The sequence below is a fragment of the Apostichopus japonicus genome, chromosome 3 (assembly GCF_037975245.1).
Source record: "Apostichopus japonicus isolate 1M-3 chromosome 3, ASM3797524v1, whole genome shotgun sequence".
NCBI classification, from domain to species: Eukaryota; Metazoa; Echinodermata; class Holothuroidea; order Aspidochirotida; family Stichopodidae; genus Apostichopus; species Apostichopus japonicus.
This window is the reverse complement of record NC_092563.1, coordinates 12,942,092-12,950,048: the sequence shown is the minus strand read 5'-3', so window position 1 is coordinate 12,950,048 and position 7,957 is coordinate 12,942,092. Positions and strand designations below refer to the sequence as shown.

At 36.6% G+C, this 7,957-nt stretch overlaps 1 protein-coding gene across 1 annotated transcript in view; it reads left to right on the top strand.

Moving 5' to 3' along the window:
* The first annotated feature begins 456 nt into the window (after positions 1 to 456).
* The window catches only part of LOC139963638 (uncharacterized), a 57,313-nt gene continuing 49,812 nt past the window's right edge, over positions 457 to 7,957 (top strand). The window contains exon 1 of the mRNA XM_071964647.1: positions 457 to 632. The gene's annotated coding sequence lies outside the window, so the exon portion shown is untranslated. The remainder of the gene's footprint in view (positions 633 to 7,957) is intronic.

Genomic DNA, 7,957 nt, shown 5'->3' with positions numbered 1-7,957 from the left:
CGATCATCATTGTACAAGCCAAGACTAATACCCTAAAGTGGATGCAACGTTCGTTATAAGTGGGGGAGAAGAGACGAATGGACATCCGTGTCATCCGGATGCTAGGTTACATCCCTTCAGGGCCCTCCCCCTACAAATACAATGGTACTTAAGCAACGCTCATTTAACGGACGATCGGATTAATTAAGTAAGAAATTCATCCTGTAATTGCACAAACGGTGTGGTAAAGTGCAACGCTAAAACAGATCTGAGCCGTATATTCGGTGCTAAAGATAACTCATTATTTTAATTTTAGTTTTATGGTAAACAGAGCCGTATATACGGCTCTGATGGTAAATAGAGTTCCTTTATATATAAAGGAACTCTAATGGTAAACAGAGCCGTATATTTCTAAATATACGGCTCTGATGTAAATAAGCGAGAGCGCCATCTACATAAATCGCCAATGATCAGCTGAGTCGCGCCCCTCCTTTGATAAGGAGTGTAAGGGAAAAGAGAAATAGATGTATGCTACCACATGTGTGCCTTTCCGAGATTTCGCAATATATATAATAGGATATAACCACAATCGAAGTGCAAAGAAACTTGACACCCAAAACGCACTTTAGATTATCTGTCGCAGAAAGTTAAAGGTAAGTTTTGTGGTTAAAGGCAGGTATTTGCTTCATACTTGTCAATGTCACTTCAATAAGAAATTGTTAAAATGTAGGTTAGTTGGTTTTCTTTTCATTAATGACTTATGTCATTAGTAGTGGTTTCGCGATTAATGATTCCAACCTGTTCCGATATTGAAGATGCAGGATCATGCAGGTATATTATATACGTCAAATTGTGGAAGGGAAATTTGTACAGTATGATATTCTCCACGTATTCTTCCTATAGTGGATATGAGGTTGTAGCCAATGAGATCCTCCACGGTTACTTTCTCTTGAAGAGCTTTATCCTATAGGGTAAGGTTGACTGAATAAATATTTTGTGTAATACAGTAAAAAGTAGTTAATAAATAATACTGTAGTTTATGGTCCTTAAGTTATCTCTTATAAACTACTTGGGTTCATGTGTACAAAACTGCTTTACATTTTGGTATTTGTTTATTTATATGGTCCTTTGTGCGTAACACTTTGCCATGTAATACTGGACAAATTTTCCCAGGTTGCATCTATTTGCCAGATCCTTGGTTTAGTAAGAATGGCGTTTTTGCTTATTCAGTCACAGGAAGAAAGCTAATAAATGCATCAATATATTGCACACAATTCATGAAAGGTCTCTATGGTATAGTATTTTCAAGCATAGAGTTTGCAGCTTAATGTTTATCATCAGAAATGCTGAAAAACACACCTAGGCACATTTCCCTCCTTTAACTTTATATTTCATTCAATATTTCTTGTAAGAAATATAAAAAAAAAGGTAAACTCTAACTAAACCACATTACCATTCAGCCAGTCTCATGACTATGCATACTAGTCCAAGTGCAAATCTGCTAGAAATATGGTACAAGGAAAGAAACCATAACGTCCAGACTTCTAAAAAGATGGCCTAATGCAGTCATGCAAAACTGCTAAAATAGAACTTTATAAGTCTCAATTATTTAAATCAAAGTTGTAAGAAACACTATTTCATGGTATATCATTTAATTTGTAATAATTGTTGTGTTGTTTACAAAGTCAATGACCTTTACTTTTGCTGATTTTTGTAGTGGTATGAACTTCTATGGAAAGGCAAAGTGGTAGATCCAGGATTTTATAAAGGATGGGGTGTAGCTGTGGGGTCATTGAAGCCAACTTCCAGTACTCTAGGTCAAGGGGTCATCCACCACGCAAAAGTGAAATTTTAGTTGTCAAGTGGCGCATTCTGAGGCATATTTAGGCCCAAGAAATAATGTCTTTAATTTGGTTTAAAGCAATGCTTTTCTAATAAATACTTTTGAATTTTGGTGTTAATTGTTGAAAGGCGGCTATACCATGCTCAAAGCCCCTAGATCTGCGCCTGATGTGCCAGATGAGTGGTCTAATCCTTCTTAAGTTTTCTTCTAATTTTAAATGTAAAAAATATGTCACTGACTGAATGTTAAACCGGCAAATGGTCCCATCTCCAACGCCTTTATGCAACAGTGCACTGCAGTATTAGAACAATCTATCACTTAACTTCGCAAATGGACTTATCTCATGTGTTTTATTCAGTACAAGGCTGTGTGAATTATCGCATAATTAGCTACACTTAACTGGGAATAAATAGTTTCTTGAATTGGCATAGCACTGTACTTATTTATGAAATTTGTTAATAGTAAATACTAGGGATGCACCGGATATCCGGTCCGGCTGGACTATCCGGCCGGATAGTGAGCAATTATCCGGTTTCGGTCGGATATTATTCAAAATCCGCCCCGATCTTTTTCAAAATCTGGCCAGATCTTTTTCAAAATCTGGCCTGAATTATTCCTTAAAAAGGTGTTGGTATTAACTGAAATCAATGTAAACTATTTCCAAAAATTAATAAAAACATTCAAAGTAAGGAAAATTAGGTTTAACATATAAAGTATGAGATTTGTGAAATGGAGCTTCCCGTTTAAAACAAACTTCATAGGTAGTATGCAGTATTTTTCCAGCAAACAAATTTACATACTGTATCAAGCTTGTCAACAATTATATTGTAGTTATTTTATTAAAGAATGTAGATAACACCACTTCAAGTCATATTTAATCTCATAATGGGGTCTTAATTTCACCTTCTTTATAATATGTGTATACCTCACCTAAGATTTGCTCCTTGTTTCATACTTCTACTTCTTATTAATGATTTTCTTTTGTGTAATGATAAAATCCGGTTCCGGCCGGATTTTATCCAGCCAGATTTCATGTTCTATCCGGCAAAATCCGGTTCCGGCTGGATCCAAAAATTTGGATCCGGTGCATCCCTAGTAAAAACCATGTTCATGTGTACAATACCTGTTATGCTGCCGTGCATTTGGGCAGTAATTTTTCCACTTTGCATGATACTTTTTTACTCTTTGTACCAGACAAAATTTTCCCTGTATCTTTCTTGGTGCAATAGCTTCGTTTTCACTGTTCAATGTTCAGTGGTGGAGATTTCTTGTCAGAAGTGGGGGGGTTGCAGGCCATTGATGAAATAAAAAGTCATAACTGCTGGCTCACTATCTAAGTGGAGCGCCACCATAACTATTAAGTTGGCGCAAAGTGCACATGAATTTTTGGCAAATATTGCCTCCCAGATTGCCGTAAATGGCACTGCACTGCTCAGGCCTGGAAAAGCTGCATTAAACCATTTCATATTTTGAAAATTGAAATCTCATGTTCTGTCACTGATGTGTTACTATAATGAAAAGCAAGATTTGTCGTTTTTTTTCATGTTGTATTCTCAACTTGTAAATAAACGGTCACCATGGATTATATAGCCTATTGGCCGTATCCAATCAACTTTTTCTGAATCGCATGCGCTCTACTAGTGCAACATATAGGATACAGTAAAATCCATTTCAATGCAGTTTTGCAGCATGGGTGCAAAATATTCTGGAGTACCGTATGTTGTTTTATTAGCTGTCCTTGATTCTCTCAGTCAGTTACAGCATAATAGTTCTACACTAACCATATCACAGGTTTACACACAGGAACAAAATCTCAAACCTAATTCACATTTGAGTTCAGGTGAGTTTTCACATGATTCAAGTGAAGTTTCCAAACATATTCTTTCTTGTTTGCGACCTTCCTGCAAATTCCCGAGCTAGTTGAATAATGTTCACTGCATCCAGCTTTTCCTTGTGCACGTTCAAAACTTTAGGGAGAAAAGTGTTCAGAATCTTAACAGAAGTGTTCAAAATTATTTGAACACCAGATTGCGTGTGTTACATTTTGGTGTCAAAAGACTGAATTCGCAGTGTACAGAAACAGAATGAGTCATTAAGTTTCTACATGCTGCGTTTTTATAGAGTAGGCCTACCGAAGTGTGACGTCAGTTATGCATGACTATCGTGCCGTGCGGTCTAAACAAACTTTATTTTTGTTTGGAATTTCACTCTTTATGACCCACGAACAAGTCTGACCATGATTATAGGCCAACATACTTGCATTTGTAGAGAGATTCCTTTCGTAAGTATGACTCACTGACGATTAAAAACAGTAGTGCCCAAATCCTAATTATTTACGTTGACTTTATACGTAAACTGTCAACAAGTTACAGTTCCGCGAAATTGTGTGGGCCGGTGGCCATAGCAAGTTGGCAACGGGCAGTTATTTCAATCTACAGTCATCACATACTCCAAACTTTGCCAAAATAGTCCTAACTCCTAAGGTAGTCCCCTACATTACAACCAATGTAATTATTAATTCATGCCTAAAAACAATAAGAGTACATTTTTACCAAACGGTGCTGTGTAAGACGTAAGGCACGTGCGGGAAAATCGACCTCGCATTGATAGTGCCAAAGCGTGCTAGCCTAGCGACAGATTTTGACACTCATATTGCCTATGTACATGTACTTAGAAACACCTCGTTGAAGTTGGCAAGTGTAAACAGTTCCAAAGCTATTCAACAGCAACAAAACGTTATTTTGTGTATGTCTGTTGTGGGGTGAAGTTAGCGCTATGAGCTACAAGTTCCAATGCGCAAGGTCTTTAATTGTTGATGTATTAGGTAAAAGGTTGAAATGACTTTAACAATTTCAAATTTAGTACTTTGATTTATTATGCCATTTGGAGCACATAACATAGGCTATAACAGAACATTACTGGCAAAAACTAGGGGGGGGGGGGTTGATTGTGTGGGCCAACCCCCTCTTCAAAAAGTGGGGGGTTAAAACCCCCCAACCCCCCTGTTTCTCTGCCCATGTCAATGTTATTTACTGGAAACATGTTTCGTTCATATTTGGCCTTAATGATTTAGCATGTACTTATGGTAGATTTGTCTCATATTGTAGTTGGTATTGAGCCCCATTGTTATTGATTATTTTGGATATTTATAAGTTAGGCAATTGACTCATTTGACAACCCTCAGCCATCTAGGATGCCGGAGACATCATAGGTTAGACATTATTCACTAATTTCTATTTATCATTTTTGTTGGGTTTGGGTGGGCAAAGCTAAAGTTATAAGATGCCATGATGTTCCCATGACCAGGTGGAGCGCTGAACGGGTCTGTTTTATGATTAATAGTTAAAATTTATTGTTCTTTATTGTTTGACATTTTCTTTTCCTTTCTGCTTCCTTAATTCTAAATACATAAATTGCGTAGTCATATTCATACATATTCTTTTGTGTAAATTCTATGTGTTTGTGTTGTTGGTTTAGAGGAGTCAGTATTTCAAACTACAGTAGTAGTAGGTATTTATACGTCACAAGGTGAATGGGGAAGATGTGCCTAAGAACCAGGTATCACTGTGCAGGTAAGAGACCCTATTTACAGCCGAAAGAACTCCTCTCCCTGGAAGACATATGTCGCCTGGGTGGGTGCTCTGAACCTGGACTTACATGACAGTAGAGTTAAATCTTTTCTATTGATATGGCTTGTTCTGAGAGAAAAATAGACATCTTGCTCTGATGTGTCATTCACTCAGCTGCTAAGCAAGTCATGTGAACTTTGATAGATACTTTGTAATCAATCTTTAGAATTATACTGTCAGGATTTGCTTTTCACCTAAAGATGGAGAACATTTTTGACACCATCTGCCAGTTAGGTATTTTTTGTTTGTATGATAATTTTCGCTTTGAAATCACTGTGAGATCTTTGTATGATAGTAGTGAGCAGTTTAACATTTCAGTGATCATTTTCCATGCCACAAACTTGGTAATACCCAGAGCTGTTTAACCAATAGCACCTGTGTAGAGTATTTGAACAGAGTGTTTTTGACATGTATTTTGTAATGCTGCCCTCTGTAGGTAACCTATATGTTCATGTAAGCTTTTCATAGCAGAACAAAGAATCCCACTGTAGATTAATTATATATGGAATGTCTTTTGTAAAGAGACCAGATTTATTATTCAAGGGGCCTTATATACCACAGTATAGATATTATACTAATTTCTACAAATTAATTTCTTCTAACATATGTGATTGTACTTCTCCCCTTAGGTTTTACTGTAAACTAGAGAAAGTTTTGAGTGAAGTTGATGATGAAAATATATTTACAGAAAGTGAGATTGAACCATTCACCAAAAATCAGTGACAAAGACATTGGTATTTACTGAAATAATTTGAACAAATATCCCAAGTATATAATTGAACTGAAAGAGAATATTGCTGTGTAAAAGTAAATTTGCAATTTTATCCTAAAAATGCCTTCAGTTGTAAATGTTTCAGGTTTCAGATGAAATAAACTTCAATTTGGCATAAGCTGTAGGTACAGTACTGAATAATATTCACATTAATGTTCAGCAAGAAACATTATTGGTCCATGACATTGCAAGCAGTGTTTTTGTAAGGATCACCTGAAAATGGTAATTGTTAACATGTGGCAACTCTCTGTACAGTATCTCAGCCTTATACGACTTGATTAAAAACGAGGGTGGACACAAAATTTGGATGTTTGAATTTCCAGAGACCTCAAAGTCCATATATTTTACTGACAGTTGTCATCCTGGCAGGGACAGTCAGAGTCTGGCTTACCTAATAGTTGGAGCTGCATGCATGTCACAGATTCAGTAATTATGGTAGAAAAGAAATCTATGAACTTCTATACAATGTATTATCACTGAAGCTAGGCTTCCTGTTTTAATAGGTCACAGTTTCACCTGGTAGTACCCCATCCTACACTACAAACATTTGATGTTCAGGTTGTACTATGAAGAATGCGATAGACACCCAAGAGATCAAAATGTCATTACCAACATGTTTACAACGATTGAGACCATATGGTACGGTGTGGCTTTAATTAAATCTTTGTAATTTCCGATTAGAGACCTCAGTAGAACTGTTGAACTTCCCAAAGTATAATCCCAAAGGGAATACTTTATAAGAAGATAGATATTTTCATAGTTTAGAAGGAAAGAATGAATATTATATTCTTATTTGTTTGACTTTTAGCATTGTCAAGGTGGTATCACAATTGTGATAATAATCAAGATCTGTAGTAAGACCCTAGGCAACAGAGTGAAGCTTGTTAAGACTTAGTGATGCTGATCAGATATTCAGATGACAGCAGTGAATCCAAAGGAGGGTAACGTATTGGCATGTTCCCCTCACTTTTGAGATAAACCTGGAAAGTACCCCTTTCCATAAAACAGAAGTATCCTTTGTAATTAAAATCTGCCTATTGTTGTTTTTAGTACTAAAAAAGTGCCTTTAAAAAAAAAAAAAAAACCTCCATCAAATACTGACATTATAATGGTGCAAAATGCATGGAGAATCCATTTGTGTGCAGTATTTTTGAGGTAACATGCCTGTTGCCCCCTCAAATCAAAGCCACGTGTCCCATTTGAACCTTTCCCTTTAAAATTTGTCTCCTTCCCCCACCCCATTCTCCCACCTTCTCCCATCAGGTTAAATCCTCTGTGGCTACCCTTGGCTGGAAACAGAATAGAGATGGGGTGTTCCTTTTTCCGTATCCCTTCAATGGGCCCTCTTTACGGTAATGAAGTGAGATGCTAAGGGCCCTGAGATGAGACAGATAGTAGCCAGACAATACTAAACCATCATCATTGATCTATGCAACAGACACACTTGTAATGAACAACTTCCCTAAAGAGTTCTATATCTTATTCCACTTGGGAGATGTAGGCTAAAGTTGAAATAATGACATCATCAAGCTACGTGTATGGTTGAATATTTATGAGCTTTCTTTATTAACATGTATTCTTTCTGTAGTAGAGAATTGCTTTGCTAATTCATATTGATGAATTTAACATATTGAAGTTCTAACAGTGACATAATGCTGGCACTGGTGTGTACCATGTCAATACTATTGGCATTCACCTTGAATGAAAATCCAAGGGAAATTAAAATGCTTTACT